Source organism: Mesoplodon bidens (assembly GCF_964165515.1).
Source record: "Mesoplodon bidens genome assembly, chromosome: 2".
Taxonomy (NCBI): Eukaryota; Metazoa; Chordata; class Mammalia; order Artiodactyla; family Ziphiidae; genus Mesoplodon; species Mesoplodon bidens.
The window spans coordinates 22,390,690-22,411,140 of NC_138177.1; the positions used below are offsets into that span (position 1 = coordinate 22,390,690).

The following is a 20,451-nucleotide window of genomic DNA, read 5'->3' on the forward strand; positions in this document are numbered from 1 at the left end:
TGTAGTGTCCTTCTCTGGTTTTGTTATCAGAGTGAGGCCAGCCTTATTGAATGAGTTTGGAAGCTTTAGTTCCTCTTCAGTTTTTTGAATACGTTTGAGAAGAATAGGTATTAACTCTTCTTCATGTGTTTGGAAGAAGTCACTTGTAAAGCCATCTGATCCTGGACTTTTGTTTGTTAGGACTTTTTTGATTACTAATTCAATTTTATTACTAGTAATTGATCAGTTCAGATTTTCTGTTTTTTTCTGATTCAGTCTTAGAAGATTGTGTTTCTAGGAACTTATCCATTTCTTCTAGATTTCCAATTTGTTGGTAAATAATTGTTGGCATATAATCTCATATTATCTTTCGTATTTCTGTGGTGTTGGTTGTAACTTTTTTCATTTCTGATTTTTGTTTGTTTGGGCGCTCTCCCTTTTTTTCTTGATGAGTCTGGCTAAAGGTTTTATCTTTTCAAAGAACCAGCTCTTAATTTCATTGTTTTTTTCTACTTTTTAAAAGTATCTATTTCATTTATTTCCACTCTGATCTTTATTATTCCTTCCTTGTACTCACTTTGTTTTTTGGGTTTTTTTTTTTTTTTTTTTTGGCTGCATTGCATCTTCGTTGCTACACGTGGGCTTTCTCTGGTTGCAGTGAGCTGGGGCTACTCTTCATTGTGGTGCACAGGCTTCTCATTGCGGTGGCTTCTTTTGTTGCCGAGCATGGGCTCTAGGTGCACGGGCTTCAGTAGTTGTGGCACATGGGCTTAGTTGCTCTGCAGCATGTGAGATCTTCCTGGAGCAGGGCTCGAACCAGTGTACCCTGCATTGGCAGGCGGATTCTTAACCATTGTGCCACCAGGGAAGCCCCTGACTTTGGGTTTTGTTTGTTCTTCTTTTCTATTTCCTTTATGTATAAGGTTAGGTTGTTTATTTGAGATTTTTCTTGTTTCTTGAGGCATGCTTCTATCACTATAAACTTCTCTCTTAGAACTGCCTTTGCTGCATCCCATAGATTTGGGAAGGTAGTGTTTCCATTTTTCATTTGTCTCAAGGTGTTTTTAAATTCCCTCTTTGATTTCTTCATTGACCCATTGGTTGTTTAATAGCATGTTGTTTAGACTCCATGTGTTTTTGTGTTTTTCCAAGTTTTTCCCAGTAGCTGATTTTCAGTCCCAAGTCTCTGTGGTAGGAATATATGGTTGATGTGATTTCATCTTAAATTTATTGAGAATTTTTTTGTGACCTAATCTGTGGAGAATGTTCCATGTGCTCTTGAAAAGAATGTGTATTCCGCTGCTTTTGGATGGAATGTTTCGTATATGTATCTATTAAGTCCATCTGACCTAATGTGTCATTTAAAGCCAGTGTTTCCTTATTGATTTTCTGTCTGGATGTTGTGTCCATTAATGAAAATAGGGTGTTAAAGTCCCCTACCATGATGTGTTACTGTCAATGTCTCCCTTTATGTTTGTTAATTTTTGCTTTCTGTACTTAGTTGCTCCTATATTAGCTGTATATATATTTACAAGTTGCATATCTTCTTCTTGTATTGATTTTTTAATCATTATATAGTGTCCTTCTTTGTTTCTTGTTACAGGCTTTGTTTTAAAGTCTATTTTGTCTGGTATAAGTCCTGCTAGCTCAGCTTTATTTCCACTTCTATTTACATGGAATATCTTTTTCCATCCATTTGCTTTCAGGATCTGTGTTTTTTAAGATCTGACGTGAGTCTCTTGTAGGCAGCATACATATGGGTCTTGTTTTTTCATTCATTCAGTCACCTTCTGTCTTTTGATTGGATAATTTAGTACATTTACATTTAAAGTAATTATTGATGTGTATGTACTTATTGCCATTTTGTTCATTGTTTTCTGATTATTTTTGTTGATCTCTGTTCCTTCTCTTTCTTTCTTCCTTGTGATTTGATGACTTTCTTTAGTGTTATATTTGTAGATATTTCTCTTTATTTTTTGTGTGTATCTATTATTAGTTTTTGATTTGTGGTTGCTGTGATGTTCTTATATAACAACCTATGTACATAGTAGTCTATTTTAAGTTAATGGTTGCTTCAATCTGAAAATGTTCTTGGATTTGTAAAAGTAGTACATTTTTAACCACCCCCTTGTTTTATTATTTTGACATCATAATTTACATCTTTTTATTTTGTGGATCCCTTTACTAATTATGGTAGTATAGATGACTTTACTACTTTTGTCTTTTAAATTTCATACTAGTTATATAGGTGTTTGATCGACTATCTTTGCTATATATTTGCCCTTACCAGTGGATTTTTTCTTTCATAATTTTCATATTTCTAGTTATGGCCTTTTCTTTTATGTTTAAAGAAGTGCCCTTAACATTTCTTGTAAGGTCTGTTTTGTAGTAACGTTAAAGCCTGAATTTTGAGACATTTCCTACTTGAAGTTATCAATGTTTAGTATCAAAGGTACTGATATAAAGGATTGACCCTGCCAGTACAGACTTATTTGGGACACAGTCGGCAGGAAACAGAAGACAGGAGAGGACAAGGACAGCGATATTTCCCTTCTCACAGTCATGGAATGTTTCACTTAGTCCTACTTAGGAACTACTGGAAGGCATTCTAGTCATTGAACTACCTGCTCTCAAATCCTGTATTTCTACTTTGCTTTTTGACAGAAAATATATTTTCCAGGCTCTGGCACTCTGGCTTCCTGGGTAGGTTTGATGTTACCAAAGATGAAAGGGCAGGAGGGGAAATGCCAGAGCATTTCTCCCTGTCAATGGCTGCATTCCTCTGTGATTCCAGCTCCCATTAAACAGCCCCTCTCTATCTGGTCTCAGTTCCTTCCAGTCAGCCTTTGCCAGAGAGCCAACTTCTGTTGGAGAACTTCATGTTCTGGGCTCTGGAACACCAGTGTCTATGTTATTTTACAGTTCTGGAGATCAGAATTTCAAAATGAATTTCACTGGGCTAAAATTAAGGTGTTGACAGGGCTGTGTTCTTTTCTGGAGGCTCTATGGGAAAATTAGTTTTCTTGCCTTTTCCACCTTCCACAGGTAACCTCATTCTTTGACTTGTGGCCCACTTTCATCTTCAAAACCAGCAATGACTAGTGGAGTCCTTCTCACATGGCATCTTTCTGACTTACATTTTTGCCTCTCTCTTCCACTTTTAAGAACCTTTGTGATTACCTTGGGCCCACCCAGATAATATAGGATAATCTCCACATTTTAAGGTCATCCAATTAGCAATTCAAATTCCATTTGCTACCTTAATTCTCCTTTGTCATGTTATGTAACGTAGTCATAGGTTCTGATAATTAAGACATGGACATCATTGGGAGGCCACTATTTGGCCTGTCACACCATATTTCTAAAACATCAGGATCTCTGTTTCTTCCACAAAGCAATGCCTTTAGGTCCTGGAAGCATGCATAGTTATATCCAAGGAAAAGAAGAGGCTTTGTTATGTGCAGTTATGGGAAGAACATCTATCAAGTAGGGCCACTGGTGATTCATACACTTTTTACAGCTTAAAAGGAAAGTGGGTCCTTAATATATATTTGTCAAATATTTAGTCAACATGAACATTTACTATATGTAAAACATCCTCCCATGGAGATATAAAGTTGAATCTGGCATGGCTTTTACATTCAATCTATCAAAATTTCAATCTATCATGAACCTGAATGTGTGACAAATAATACAAGAAACAGAATGAGGGAGTGAGGACAGGTGAGTGAAATTCTGTGTGTAAACACAGAATTGTCTCAAACTTCCAAATTCAAACCCTAGTGATTGCCTTAACCTTAAGAATGTCTTTTAAATATCTTCCTAGTGGTGAATGAGGGAAACAAAGGCCTCTGAAAGATTTGACATAGGAGACTGAACACATTATCTGAATCTCAAATTAAATATGAGATTTATTCTCTAATCATTTGGGGTATGTAGGATGATCCCTTCCCCTTCTGTTTTTTTTTCTACTTCTTGTGAATTTATCTAACAAGTATCTATTTCCATGTGCCAGGCATATGAACTTCTTCATACACTTTTCTTTTTCTGCTCTTTCAGGTTAGTCTCCTGCTTCTCAGCAACTTTTCTTTTTCTACTTTATGCTGCCTCACAGTTTTAAAGTGTACCACATTTTAAAGTTTTCATATCCTTAGAAAACCTTGCATCTCTAATTATTTATATAATAAAAATTTATCTGTATCCAAAGCTACTGCTCTGGAAGGTCCTTTTCATGGTGGATGTCATGGCAACATAGAAATGATCATGGATAGAGCAGAACAGGGGAAGCCAAGCCCAAGAATTAGACTAGATTGAAGGGAAACTCAGGTATTAGGACATTTTGTTACAAGTAACAGGAATCAGTTTAAGCTTTTAAGAAGCACCTGGAACTCAGGAAGGTACCTGGAAAACAAGACATGAGAAGTCTCTGTTTGTCATTTCTGCCTTTCCCTGTGTGTTTGTCTTGTTCTTCTTTATCTGCAGACTTACTCTCCTGTCCTTTCAGTCTGTGTTGCATCATGCAGCCCCACACAGAGGTTGCCTATCTTTCAGTCTCAATCCTTACTCTACAGGGGGTAGGAGGAGAGTCTGATTGGCCAGTTTCAATCAAGTATTGACCCCTTATCCAGCCAACTATGGTTATGTCAACATTTTAAAAGAAAAATAAAAAAAGCAATTCACCAAGCAAAGTTGAGTTTATTCAGGAAGAGTAGAATGATTACAATTTGGAACAAGTAAACTATGGCAAACCATAGGTAAGTCCAGCAAACAAAGGAGGAGAGTGACCTTTTATGGAGGAAAGGAGGAATTTGGGAGAGGTTGTTTTGAACAAAAGTTCACTGGAGGGAAATGAGAGTTTGAAGTAGTGGTGGCTTCTCATTGGCTACAGGTGAGGGCAGTTTGCTCTTGCTGGGCTGATAGGAAATCTTCCTTCTTCCTGCTGGACTATGTAAGCTGTGATGACTGGTTAATGTGTGAGAGCCCCTCCTTCATGACTTTCTGACTCCAATTTTGCGTTAGAGTTTCATAAAACATTTTCATATTTCCCCCTTCTGATCAAGATCTTTCTCTGAAAGCATTGCTGATCAAGAGTTGGGTCATCTGTTCCTGACTAGAATTATTTTTGTCCCTCTGTACCAATAAGAACATTTCCTGGATTTCATGTCCCATGTCAGAGGGAAGTGCACAGATTGGAAACCACTGAGGCCACATTTGAGTAACATGGATAGGCAGGAGAACTCTCAGGCATTTTCCATCTTAAATCTACATCTTATCAACGTTGTAAACACTGGAGATCATCTTGAAACATTGAGCCAATATCGCCCTATTGAGTATATCATTTCTACAAATGTTTGACAGGCAACAGATATAAAGCTTTAAAAAAAGATTATACAAAGTAAGATGAGGAGCAGAATAATGACTGTGGTTTGCATAATAGTCCTAAAGCAGGAGCCCAAAACTTAAAGTAACTAAAAAAGATCAAAGGAGCATGGATCGTCAGATGAAATTTGTTATAGTCAATGTACTTGTTCCCTAATTTTACATAATTGGATTTCTGCTTCTCCAGGGAAGTTTCTCCATATCCACAGGCGGTGTTTGCTATTGTACAAATGCCTCCTGTTCAGCAAGTGGGTAATAAAGGGCTATGCACTTGTCTAAAATTACTTTAACCAATGAGTCAAGTGATTGTTGTTGGGTTCATATTGCTTTAGCAATGGAATCAGTAAGTTTTCCCAATTCCAGAGAGAGATTTCTAGTCATTCATTCATTAGCATAAATACTCACAAAAGGGATAAGTGCCTTTCTGATGGAAGCAGATCTGGAGTCATGTATACCTCCTGAGAGTTCCCTTTTAAGGCAGTGGTAAAAGTTTAATGGGGAAGACCTGTGGGACAACCAATTGTAGACATCCACAGGAACAGTTAGAAATCCTATTAATCATTGGCCTTCAATCCGCCATCTTTTTAAACATTTATACTCCTATCAAGAGACAATTTTCTCACAGATAAAGATAGAACCAGATGGTGTGCATAAGATTCCTGCTATGGTTTGATTAGTAATAGTGCCATTAATTGGGATTATTTAGCTGGCCTTTTCAAGCCAAGTGTCAGTGGCGTTTGGGGAACATTTAGAGAGGAACCATCTTGTTCTGTGGACATTGTTGTCAAAGGCCATACAGAAGGTTTTTTGTTTGTTTTTGTTTTGTTATGTCAAGCAGACCTAAGGTAGTAGTGAGAATGGGGAACCATATAGGTGGAATAGGTATGATTAGTTAGGCTGAAGGTTATGACATGGGAGAGGTCAAAGCAACGTATAGGAAACCCACATTGTAGAAGTTTGAGTTGGTAAGAAATATCTGGAGGGGCGTGGGTATAGTTAGCTGTCTCACTGGATATGAAGGAGTTTGCTACAGAGGAAGACTAAAGGGTCATGGCTGTCATGGATAGATCAAGGTTTCTGAAGACAGGTCCAACAACCAGAAAAGATTTCCCCTCTTGCAAGGGATTGGGAAATGTGAATGACGCATCATCTCTCCAGGATACAGAAGGGGAAAACAAAGTGCAAAGAAGCATAAAGGAGAGATTATTTAGGCCTTATCCTGTCATCTTGGGAAAGCTGTCTGCTTCAGGTGTTGTCTGCTTCAGTTCCTGGAAATCTTTAATATGAGGTCACAGTTGGTTTGCAGGTCCAGTCAGGCTTTTAGATGGAACACATGGAACCAGGAGTCAACTCCTTGGAGTTTGTTGGCACAAGTATTTGTCAGTAACCCTTGATAAGGGCCTTTCCAGTGTGGTTGAAGAGAGTCTTTTTGAAGATGTCTTTTCCAACAAATGAATTCCTCAGGTTGCAGAGTGTGGTATGTGAGGTCATTGTCTCCCTGGAGTGCACAATAAAAGTATTGCTCTACCAGAGCAGGATTGTTTTCAAGAGATGTAATTAGACCTTTGCAATACTGAAGTATATTTTCTTGCATTGGCTATGGGTCAAAAGAGGTAGAAGCTAGATGCATGGGGTGCCAGTAACTGTCTCAAAGGGTGAGAGTTTATTAGCTCCAAAAGTGGTGGATCTGAGATTTAGAAGGACCAATGGCATACTTTTGGCCAAAATATTTGGAGGGTTTCCGCAAATTTTGTCAATTAAGTTTTGATGATGCTGTTAGTTTGTTCGACTACTTCTGAAGACTGAGGATGATAAACATAGTGAAAATTATGTAAAACTGACCAAACAGCACAGACTTACTGTAATATTTGACTAGTAGAATAGGTTTCCTGTTTGCTATGGAGCTTAAGAGGGATTTCCCAGGTAGGGATATATATTTTTTCAACAAGATTTTAGTAACAAGGCAGTAACTTGTCTACATGGGAAGGCTTTGACTCAGTGGGAAAGCATACAAATCTTTACCAAGACATATCTGTATCCATGAGATGGGATTAGCTGACTAAAGTCCATTTCCAAACCTCAGATGGTCCCTTAGGCAACTTAAAGTGCCTGGGAACAGTGCTAACAGGTTTCCCTGGATTGTATTTTGGATAGGTGGCGAAGAAAAGTAGGCACTCTTTGAGGCCTCAGTAATATTTCCCAACAATTATTGATTCATAAATATTATCATCTTATTTGAAAACCAATGGCTTAATATGTGTACAGTGGGGCTTCCCTGGTGGCGCAGTGGTTGAGAGTCCACCTGCCGATGCAGGGGACACGGGTTCGTGCCCCGGTCCGGGAGGATCTCACATGCCACGGAGCGGCTGGGCCCGTGAGCCATGGCTGCTGAGCCTGCGCGTCCGGAGCCTGTGCTCCACAACGGGAGAGGCCACAACAGTGAGAGGCCCGCATACCACACACACACACAAAAAAAAAGCCCTATTTAGTAATGAATATTTTTTACCAATCCTCTTTGTTTTGCATTCATTCGACTCTCCATTAAGAGTAAAGAATTCTTGGACAGTGGTTGGAGTATGGAAGACATGAGTCCATTAAGTAAGTCCTCATCAATCCAGTGTCCACATTGCTCAATAATCTGATTCCAGGACATCCCAATAGTTGCCATTTCTAGCACCACTCTTCATTCTTCACAGAAATAAAGATAGAGAAAAATATATGTTTATAGATGCTTTTTAAAAAAAGAGAAAAAAATGTATTCTTGAAGCTGCATCCCAGAGATTCCCCTCTCTGTGGAATGCTTGCCCAGCTGTGAGGTCTGCTCGATCCAGAGAAAGTCCTCTGGGGGCTCCTTGGGGCCTGGGCCCTGAGGGACAGCCTGGTGAGGTAGCAGAAACTTGGCAGGGTGGGTTCTGCCCCTCTGTCCCCCTTCAGGGGCCTCCCCTGCAACATGGAGACCCCACTGAGAATGCGAGTGAGGGGATATGGCCTATTCGCCCTTTGGTGCAGAGAAGGGGGCGCTCCACATGAGTAGCCCGTAAAATTGGGGTACTGCGGGGACCCCGGGGTTGGGGGCGCGAGGCCACAGGCTTGCAGGCCCAGGCCAAGACTGGTGGCTCTGGCGGGGCCGGTGTACACAGGAGAATCCTTGTCCAGCACATCGCCCGCGTACATGGTGTGCACGCCCTGCCCCCGTGCGCACGCTGGGCCCTGGAGCCCACGAGCCACTGAGCACGTGAACTCCCGGCCCTTATACATGCTTTAATTAATCATTGAAAGAAGTGCTCCTTCCTTTAAATTTTTTTTTTCTTTTTCTTTTTCTTTTTTTTTTTTGCATTGACTCTGCGGTGTTCTTGAGAGTTTTTACACCTGGAAAGCACCACAGTGGAATTCCGGATGGGAGAGGGCTTGTCTTTTCTTGTAAAGTGGGTGAAAAAAGATTTCGAAAGAAAGGTTAGGAAAGGCAAATCAAATGACGATCAGCAAAGGGTATATATAAAGATCTGGATCTATAAATGGATTCCTTTAAAACCATCACTAGCCTCACACTCCTGAAAGTCTGTGCTTCTTCTGGGGGTTCTGGTTTGAAGACCATTTCTTTGTCTATAGGCAAAACAGTAGAGGTGGAGCAAAGTGACGGACAAAACATAGTTTGGGGATAGAATCCACAGAACTTGATAATAAATTGAATTAGGATAGAGTGTAAGGGAGAGGGAAGTGTCAAGGAAGACTCCGCAGTCGAGCTGCTATTTGTTGAGACAGAGAAGACAGGTGGAGAAGATAGCCTCATAGTTTTTTTGTTTATCTTATTTTGTTTTAGACAGTTTGTTGACTGGTATTTTACTGAGTTATAACTCTCAACTTTTTGGCTAAGTTTATCAAATAGAAATGATTATTGGCACATAAGGTAACATTATTTCCAAAATGATATTCCCTTTTAAAGTGATATCTTTCCTCACCCTTGACACTCAAACTCTTAACAAACAGCTTCTCAGACTCAAATTCATATTCAAATTTTATTGTGACATGCTGAATGGTTATATAGTCAAGCTTATTAATATAAAAAGTGGGAAGTTTATTCTTAAATTAAACACAGTTTTAGCTATAGTAGAATCCAACAAAACTCTATATTACTTCTCTTCTGTGGCCCCTACCAAGAAATGTAAAGAAGGGACCCGTGTGTCCTGTGTGCCTAGCTCAGTGCCTGGCACATAGTAAGTGCTCGATAAATAGTTGTTGAGTGAGTGGCATATAGGACATTCACCTACTAAGACATTTAAAAAGAAACAAGGTATTTTTACATAGGCACACAAACATACAATTATTTCTTAGAATTCCTATAGCTTGCCAACTAAAAGTTGTTGCTCACCCTCTGGTTCTACAAGAATGGAGCCGTCGCTGACCTTCAACACCCCCTGAAAGGAGTTCAGGGGGGAGATCAGGACTGAGGTACTCTGTGTGCTGGGACAAACTGGCAGAAGAGGCCTTCAGATAGCTGGATATTTTCAGGAGATTTTATGAGCCCAATTCCTTGCATCTTCTCACATCTAGAAAAGCACTAAAATCATTAACAGAGACATCTGCTCCTTGTGACTAGCAGCAAGCCTCTGCCAAAATGTGTGCTTGACTGCATGTATCCACCTTTAGCAAAATCACATATATATGCCCTCCCCCAGGCCCCCATAATCTGCCAAGCAGTTTCTCAGAGCCATCTGAGAGGCTGTGTCCTGGGCTACAGTCCTTATAAGGCCCCAAGTAAAACTTAACTCACAACTCTCAGTTTGTGCATTTAAGTCCACAAACTCTTAGATTCATATTATATTTCCATATATAACCTTTTACTCATAACTGAGACTTTTAAGTGATAAGTTTATGCCCACAGGTTGTGAAAAGATTAAACAGGGCTTCCCTGGTGGCGCAGTGGTTGAGAGTCCGCCTACCGATGCAGGGGACACGGGTTTGTGCCCCGGTCTGGGAAGATCCCACATGCCGCGGAGCGGCTGGGCCCGTGAGCCATGGCCGCTGAGCCTGCGTGTCCGGAGCCTGTGCTCCGCAACGGGAGAGGTCACAACAGTGAGAGGCCCGCGTACCGCAAAAAAAAAAAAAAAAAAAGATTAAACATAAGTCGTTCCTTTCAAAGGTCCCCAGAGGCACTCTTTCTGCAAAGTCCCTGTTTTTCTTGTGCAAGTGGTAGCTATGTTAGACTGGGGTCTTTAACTTGTGCAAGATATCAGATCTGCCTTTAGTGCACATTTCTGCCCCCACCCCCCTTCCTGTACGGTCAGTGTCATGATACCCTTCGGGGGTTTGACAACGCCCTACTGAAGGAGCCTGCCACCTCCTCGTCAGCGGGTTCAATTCGTGCCCTGGTCCCGCCCCATGCCCCCAGCATCCATAGCGCGGGCCTTGAAACCCCGCCCTCTGAAGCCGTCGGCCGAGCGGGCCTGGAGTTTGCGAGCCTGGAGTTTGCAGGCCGGGGTTGAGGCGGCTCGGGCGGCTGGGGGCTTGGTGGGGTGGTTACAGCAGGGAAGGGTAGGGGCCGGGCGCAGTGTGGCCGTCCCTCCTCCGTTCCTCAGGCTCGTCCTCGCCTGGCGCTTTCCAGCGTGTGCAGGCCGAACCTTCGCCGCTGAGCCCTAAGACGGCTCCAGATGGCCAACGGGCCACACCGCAGCAGGTAAGTGCCTCAGGGACCCCCCCTCCCCTTACACACCCCGGGCGAGGGGCCGAGACGGCCGCTGACCGTTGGTTTGCTGGGCTGCCTGGAAACGGAGGGCCTCGAAGTTCCCCAGCTCCGTGCCTCTGAATACCGCCTTCAGTATACTGGCCGCAGGTAGTGGTTGAGCACCGCACTACCCAGGCACGAGTCGGACAGCTGTCCCTGCCCTCCAGGAGTTTGCCTTCCTGGCACAGGGCTTGTTGGTTGCTCTTTGTCAGTGAGCTCTTTTCTATTCCCACCTCAGTGAGAGTTTGGCGTTTTTTTCCCCAGTAAGTGAGTAATGAACTCCTTAAAAAAAGTTGCCACCATTTATTGCATAAAATATACATAACACATGTGTAGACACATGACACAAGTATAGATGAGTATATATGTGATTTTATGTAGGTATCCATTATCTTCGAAGAAGTTAATTTATTGAATTACATTAGTAACATTCATAGATATTGAATTTGCATTCATGGGATAAACTTCACTAAGATATGTACATGTATATGTGTATGTATCACATATGCACATTGACACATTGTTGGATTTTATTAGCTAATAATTTATTTAGGATATTTGCGTTTATGTTCATAAGTGTTATTGTCCCTAATTTTTTTGGTGCAATATACGGTATTCGTCTGGTTTGGGAATCATTGCTATTTTAGTTTCAAGAAAGGAGTTCAGTGGCTTTCCTTCTTTATTTCTGAAGAGTTTGTATATTATAAGGATTTTCTGTTGCATGTTTGATAAAACTCACCTGTAGAACTCTTCTGGCCTGGTGTATTTCACTTTTTGGGGGTAAGTGAGAGCCTTCTGTGTACTGTTTCTTTTTATTTCCTTCATCGGCTTTCAGCAGTTTTATTGATGTTGATTGTTTTCTATTAATTTCTCCTCCTTTGAGCTTGTTCAGTTTCTAGCTTCTTTATTGAATACTTTATTTTCAATCTTTAAAATACTAAATGCATTTAATGCTCTTCTAAATTTTAATTTCTAAGTTCTAAGAACTGCTAAAGCTGCAACCACCAACTTTTTTTTTATTGGACTATAATTGCTTTACAATGTTGTGTTAGTTTCTGCTGTACAATGAAGTGAATCAGCTATATGTATATATATATCCCCTCCCTCTTGGACCTCCCTCCCCACCCCATCCCACCCATCTAGGTCATCACAGAGTGCTGAGCTGAGCTCCCTGTGCTATACGGCAGGTTCCCACTAGCTAGCTATTTTACACATGATAGTGTATTTATGTCAAACCTAATCTCCCAGTTCATCCCACCCTCCCCTTCCCTCCCACAGTGTCCACACGTCCATTCTCTATGTGTACATTTCTATTCCTGCCCTGCAAGTAGGTTCATCTGTACCATTTTGCTAGATTCCACATATATGCGTTAATATACGATATTTGCTTTTCTCTTTCTGACTTACTTCACTCTGTATGACAACCTAAATGTCCATCAACACATGAATGGATCTGGTTCATATATATAAATAGAATATTACTCAGCCATAAGAAGAAATGAAATTGGGTCATTTGTAGAGATGTGGATGGACCTAGAGTGTATTATACAGAGTGAAGTAAGTCCACCGACTTTGAATACATGATATTTTAATTTTCGGATGGTTCTAACTGGAGAGTAATTTCCATTTTTATTTTCTTTTTAATCTATGGTTTATTTAGGAATGGTATTTCAACTTTCCAAACTAGATGGTTTTAAAAAATGTATTTTTATTGTTGACTTATTTATTCGCACTATATTACAAAATGTGGTCTGCATAATATTGTTTCTTTGCAATGTGTTGTTTTTGGTTACCTAGGATGTGGTCGATTTTTATAAATATTTTATGTGATTCGAAAAGAAAGTAAATTCCTTATTTATTATGTACAGGGCTCTCTATATATCTATTAGGTCAAGCCTGTTCATTTTGAGGGTCAAATCTTGTGTATACATTCTACTTTATTGTTCACTTGATCTATAAATCACTGAGATAGGTGTGTTAAAATATCTCACTATGACTGTTTTTGTGAAATGTCAAGTTTTCTGTAATTCTGTCAGGTTTTGCTTCGTATATTTTGAGGCAATCTTAGGTACATGAAAGTTACAAGTATTGTAGCTTTTTGATGGATTGTCCCTTCTATTATTATGTTGAGTCTCAATTTCTCCTTATTAATGCTTTTCCTTTAAACTCTATTTTGTCTGATAGAATATTGTTACACCAGTTTTCTTTTGATTGCCATTGGCATGGTATGGTGTTTTCTGTTTCTTGTTTTTTTTTTTAACTGTGATAAAATATGCATAACATAACATTTTTAAGTGTACATTTCAGTGGCATTAAGTACATTCACATTGTTGTGTGACCATTACCACAGTCTATCTCCACAACTTTCATCATCCCAAACTGAAATTCCATGCTTATTAAACAATAACTCCTCATTAGTGCCTCCCTCCAGCTCCTGATAACCACTGTTCTGCTCTGTATCCATGAATTTGACTATTCTAGGAACCTCATTCAAGTGCAATTATACAATATTTGTCCTTTGTGTTTGGGTTATTTTACCTAGCATGATGTCTTCCAGGTTCATCCATGTTGTAGTATGTGTCAGAATATCATTTTTTAAGGCTGAATAATATTCCACTGTATGTATATACCACATTTTCTTTAGCCATTTATCTGTGCATGGACATTAGAGTTGTTTTTACCTGTTGGCTTTTATGAATAATGCTGCTGTGACCATTGGTGTACAAATATCTGTTTGAATCACTGCTTTTGATTCTTTTGGTATATATACGTAGAAGTGGAATTGCTGGATCATGTGGTAATTCTCTGTTTAATTTCTTGAGGAATTGCCATGACTGTTTTCCATAGCAACTGCACCATTTTCTCTTCTCACCAGCATCTATTTCTTTATTTTTAACTTTTTGATAATGGTTTTGTTTTATGGATGTATTTTGTAAGCAACATATATAGCTACATCGTCTAGTTTGATTGTTCAATCTGTCTTTAAATAAATGGGATGAATCCACTTGTATTATTGTGATTACTGAAGAAACAGGCCAAATTTACTTCTCTTTTGTGTTTTCTGTATACCACACTTCCCTGTCTTCTGTTGGATTGATACAATTTTCTGTGTCATCTGTACCCCTCCTGTCTGTCTATCTATCAGTCAATCATTCCATGTAGTATTTATTTTTCCACCTCTGTTTAGGTCCCATAGATTATGTTATTTTAGTGTGTACCCTTAATACATACTTGTCCATAAATTTTTCTGACAAAGTCAGTAATTTTTTTAGTATTTGTTTCTGTTGCCTGTAACAAGGATCTTATGTACAATACTCATTGAACTTCTTCCCACCCAGCCCTGTTATTGTTTTAGTATTTTAATTTTAACTTTTAAAATGTAATTGTTCATTATGTTTACTGACATAATACATATTTAAAAAAATTTTTTTGGGTAATCTTTTCTAATACAGTGTTATTTCTTTTAAAAGACCACTTTTATGATGGTTAAAGGTGTGGACCCTGGATTTGCACCCATGTGCACCATTTATTCTGTACTTTGATTTCCCCACGTAGAGTGAGTATAATACCAATTTACTCATGTAAAGTGGGTTTAAGACTAGTGCCTAACTCAGAGAGACTTTGTGAGGATTTAATAAGTGAATATATGTAACTATGTATTTGTTTCCTATTGTTACTGGAATTACCACAAATTTAGTGGTTCAAAGCAACACAAATTTTATTATCTTACAGTTCTGGAGGTCAGAAGTCTAAAATGTGTGTGCTGTGTTCCTTTTGGAGGTTCTCAGGGAGAATCCATTTCCCTACCTTTTTCACCTCCCAGAAGTTGCCTTCATTCCTTGGCTTGTAGTCCTTTCTCTTATCTTTAAAGCCAGCAGCATTGCATCTTCTCTCTTCTGACCCTGGCTTCCATCCTCACGTCTTCTTTCTCTGACTTTGATCCTCCTGTCACCCTCTTAGGTGGATCCTTCTGATTATGTTGGGCCCACCAGATAATCCAGGATAATCTCCCCATTTTGAGATTGTAATTTAATCACATCTGCAAAGTCCCTCTTACCATGTAAGGTAACATATTCATAGGTTCTGGGGGTTAGGATGTGGACATCTTTGGGGAAGCCATTGTTTAGTCTACCACCCTGTATAAGTCTACACTATTATTAGTATTTTTTCATACCTCATCTCTGTGTCACTTTTCTTTGTGCTGAAGTACATCCTTAACTGTTCTATTAGTGAGGGCCTGTAGATGATAATCTCAATCTTTTTATATATTGAACAATACTTTAAACTTCTTGAGGGGCAGTTTTTTTTTTTCTCAGCATTTTTAAGATATTAATCTCTTGTCTTCTGGCAACTTTTCTAACAAACCAGTAAACTGATAAACTTGTGGCCTCTTTTTTGACAGAATGGGTAGGACTTTCATATGCACCAGATTGTATTGTATTGTACTGTATTGATGTAACCCTGTCATCATTGATCCTTGCATGGGTCTTTTAAAACTAATAAATTATATGTTCAAATTATAAAACAAACACCTGCAAATTCACCACATAAGACAAGAATTAGGATATTAGCAACTTCTGTCTACAAATATCTCCCTTATTTTATCTCCTTGCCTCCTATACCCCCCCATGAATTTTGTGTTTATTATTGTCAACCGGAAGGACCACAAACTGTCAAGAGGCAAAAAGGCAGTTTATTTGGGAGTCTTAGAATTGCAAGTGGGGGATCACAGACTTGGAGGAAGCCAGAAGAGTGTCCCACTGGAGGAAAATGGGTAAGAATTTTTATGGGAAAAATGGGGAAGTTCCTGCATGTTTAAACAAATTGTTTACCAACAATTTGAATTGGAGGACACATCTGTTCTATATATATGATTGGGTTATTGAGCACATCTCATGTGTTACTAGGGAAAGGTATGTTTTCTTTAGTTCAGAAAAAGTCCAGTTCTCAGCATTATTTTGGCAACTCAGCAACTGTTCAGCAATTTTATTTTAGAGTGTTCAGCAGGAGTTCAGCAAGGGCAGTGAACATGGAGGTCCTCAGGTCTCCGTCATTCCTGATTTAGTTCCTTTCACATTATCTTGCAGTATTAAGAAAATTTTTTAATCACACATATGTATGTCTACACAGTATATTGTTAAGCTTAATTGTTTTTGAAGTTACAAAAAATAATATTCTGAATGAGTCTTCTAATAATTCCCCTCGATGATATTTTACCAAGATTAATCTTGTATTTTCAGTGTAGTATAAAATTTCATTGTATTACTAGATCATAATTTGTTTACTCTCTTAGTGACGGGCTTTTAGTGTTGTTTCCAGCTTTTAGATATTACGCACAAGGCTACTGTGGAAGGTCTTATGCGTGTCTCTTCTGTTGCACACGTGGAAGAGTTTTTTTGTGTATGTAGGTATATCCGAATGTAGTGGCTTATTTACAGGGTACGCTAATGTTCAGTTTTTAAAGAAGACGGCAAACTTTTCTGAAGTGGTTCTACACTCCTGCCAGCAATATAAGAGATAGTACTGATGTACGTCCTCTCTGCTTGACGCTGTCAGACTTCCTATCTTTTGCCAGTTTAATTACAGAATAGTTAACTTGTGATCTTTTTTTTTTTTTTTGCGTTACGCGGACCTCTCACTGTTGTGGCCTCTCCCGTTGCGGAGCACACGCTCCAGACATGCAGGCTCAGCGGCCATGGCTCACGGGCCCAGCCTCTCCGCGGCATGTGGGATCTTCCCGGACCGGGGCACGAACCCGTGTCCCCTGCATCGCCAGGCAGACTCTCAACCACTGCGCCACCAGGGAAGCCCTAACTTGTGATCTTAATTTGCATGATTCTGATTAGTAATGATATTGAACTTCTCTTCTTATGTTTATTTCTTCCTCTGTGAAATGCCTGTACATGTCATCTGCCTATCTGTGTAATTGTTTTAGTCCTTTTTTAGTGGATTTACTCTCTGGAGTTATTTTTATTTTTATTTTTTTACTTTTTGCCTTTGTAGTCAACTGTAATCAGACAGGTGGTGAACAATTTAAAATCCCACGTTCCTTTAGCTGACTTTTTATAAGTATAGGCTGGCAGCAAACACAATATCTCTCTTGATTTTGGTGATTTCTTCTACAGAGTTATTTTCCAGCTCAGTGTTTCCAGTGGCTTTTGCTGCTTGACACATTTGTCGAAGTAGTTCTTCCAGGTGCCTCATACAATGAATTATGCTGCCTTCAAAGATATCCGTCATTTTGCAGATATGGGCAAATGTAGTTCCAGCTACTCAGGTATATACTACATCCATTAAGTGAGGTTTAAATGAGCTTAGGTAAGTCTCCTCATCAATTTCCAATTTGGCTTCTGCTGAAACTTTTGCAATTCTTTTAGCACATTCCTGCATTTGACGAAGTGGTCCTGCTAACTGCACTGTTAATTTGGGCATATCACTAGAATTGTCTTGAAACACAAAGCAGCTTAGGTTGCCTTTTCTGCAGATACGTCATTGAAAAGGCCATTAAACATCATCTCAGTTAGAAGGAGCTCATCAGCACTGCTTATTTCACAAGCCACTCATCCTTTCATCTCTGTGACATCAGATGTACATAGCAAATCCCAACCTCCTTAAAACACGTTTGCAACATTGGAATTCATTGATTTGTAGGACAGTTCTTGCTTTCTTTAAGTTCTCACTTTGCAGATTTGAAGTCGATTGCAATCTGTGCTTTTTTTTCACGAAGTGTGTACATTGTTGCCAAATTTGGATCATTGTGAAGTGGATGAGCATACATTCTACGCTCAAAAGCCTCTACTTTCTGGATGACGTTTTTTCAGTCCTTGATCTCGAATGCCCATGTCATCAATAGAATCTAATAAGGGAACACTATCAGGAAAACGTCTCTGAACTTCCAGTGTTGATTTTAAAACACTGTCTATTGTCCAATGGTCGAAGGTCTTTAGGAGTGTAAAGCCTAACACTGCTGATAGCAGACAGGAGATGCACCAAAACTGGAACAACCTGCATCTCTCCTTTCACATCAGGTTTAGCTGGTTTTGCAGTCTCAGTAGCTGAATTTTTCAAGCTCTCTTTGCTACAGCGCAGAAGTACTTCTACTACATATAAAGGATCAAGTTCACCAGAATTAGGCTTAGCATTTGATTTTTTTGAGAAATTCACCACTACACTCCAGCCAAAATCATCTCCTTCATTCTTTACCTTTACCAAATGACCTGGTCATAGAAATGGTAAGCAATATTTTGGTTTGTGAATATATTCTTCAGTTTACCCAATTTGGCAAGCTGTTGTCTAATCTTGTAATAGATGACTACACTTTCTTCATCTGGTATTACTGTTTTATTATAGTGTTCTTCTGAGTTCTTTACCTTCTCTACTACTCCTGGAATTGCTCTATAATGCTGAAACTGGTAGAAGGATTTTTCCAACATGTACTCAGGACTAATTTCTTCTACTCATAGTAAGTTCAAAACCATGTTGTAGGTCAAATGGAAAGCACTATTTAGAGGATCAGCTGAGCCCTTAAGTAGTTGTTTTCCAATCATTGGGCTCATCTTTTCATCTACCATAAGAATTACAATTCCTCTATCATCCATTACCCTCCTTCCAGCACAACCAGACATCTGAATGTATTCACCAGAGGAAATCCATCAGAAATCCTTCCCATCAAATTTTCGGGCACTCATAAATAAAACAGTTCTAGCTGGCATGTTAATATCCATAGCAAAAGTTTCAGTGGCAAAAAAGGCCTTTATCAATCCTTCGGGAAAGAGAATTTCTATAGTTTCTTTCAAAATAGGAAGTAAACCACCATGGTGAATACCAATCCCTCACTTCAAGAGAGGAAGTACATGTTCAACCTGAGGGAGCTTTTTATTTTCATCTGACAAGCAGTCAATTGCATTACTGAATACTTCTTCAACCACCTTCTTTTCTTCATCTGGGTTGAAATCTAATTTGGTCATTTGAAGTGCATACGGTTCATAATCTTTCTTACTAAAACTGAAAATAATTACAGGTTGAAAATTTATTTCCATAATCATCTTCACAATCTTGAACACATTTGATAGTCCTTTTGTTCCTGTTTTTCGCCCCTTCTAATCTCCTTTTGCCAAATCACCAGCATCTCGAAGTACTTGCATCATCTTCTGTGAAGTCACCATTTTCATCAACTACAAGGTGCAGACCATCTCCCCCTGCTGGAAAAATGTAGTGCTGTAATGGAGTAGGCAGATAATCTGTGTAAATTACATGTCCAGGCTGTTTATGTAAGTGGCAAATCCACTCAGCAAACTGTCGGACATTTGGAATAGTAGCCGAGAAAAAGACAGTGAACATCATCAGGAAGTGAAATAATAGTTTCTTCCCATACGACACCACATTATGAATCTCTTATGTAATGAATTTCATCAAATACGACCCAAGCAACTTCTCGCACATAACTTCAGAACCTCTGTACAGCAAACCTCTCAAAATCTCTGTGGTCACAGCAAGACAAGATGCTGTAGGATAAATAGTAACACCTCCAGTCATCAGACCAACATCTTGAAATTCTTCATACATTTCATGGTATTTCTTACTCAGGGCCTTAATTGGGCTAGTAAACATTACACGCTGTTTCTCCCTTAAGGCCAATGCAATGGCATATTCAGCGCATACAGTTTTTCCTGCTGATGCATGTGCAGCTATTAAAACAGACTGATTATTATCAACACACTGAATGGCTTCTCTTTGAAAAGCATCAAGAATGGATGGGTATTCCTTTACAGATTTAACAACTCGAGGTTTAAGTGGTAGATAATCTTCATCTGCAGGAAGTGCAGCCTCATGTGTACACCCTTCTACAATTTCAACTGATTGTACCTTGACTCTGGGCATCAAGTCTGACAAACTTAAGTCTAAAGTTATTGACTCTTCTACCCTGGGCTTCTTTCCGAAAATGGGTTCATCTGTGCCCTCGAAGTCTGCATCTCTCTTTTTTTTCCAATATTAGTTGACTCATTGTACTTTACCATCAAAACGTTTTCCAGCCTTTTCCGCAGCCCCTGGCAGCCCCTTCCTTTTCCCCTTCTCATTTTCCTTGTCTTTTTTGGCTGCTGGCGCAGTGGTCGAGTCATCCCCAGACACACTGAAGAGCTCATCCCGGAAACCGTCCGCCATCCTTCGGAGTTGCGAGACCAGATCTCCCTCCCACCCACGATGCTCCACGACCGCACTGACAGTGCCGCCAAGTGAAGCCTCAACAGGGGCCTGTGGGAGACAAAATTTTTGGAGTCACACAGCCGCTGAGACTTCTTCCCTGCCTCCTTTTCCTCCTCCGACCTTTCTTTTACCTTCCCAATCACTGGCGGATGAGCAGCTCCTTGGCT

General features: G+C 39.6%; 1 pseudogene across 1 annotated transcript; it reads right to left on the minus strand.

Moving 5' to 3' along the window:
• Nucleotides 1-16,941: 16,941 nt before the first annotated feature.
• LOC308613110 (exosome RNA helicase MTR4-like) lies at nt 16,942-20,242 on the minus strand (annotated as a pseudogene). Its single transcript has one exon. The product of its transcript is annotated as an exosome RNA helicase MTR4-like (transcript).
• Nucleotides 20,243-20,451: the final 209 nt, after the last annotated feature.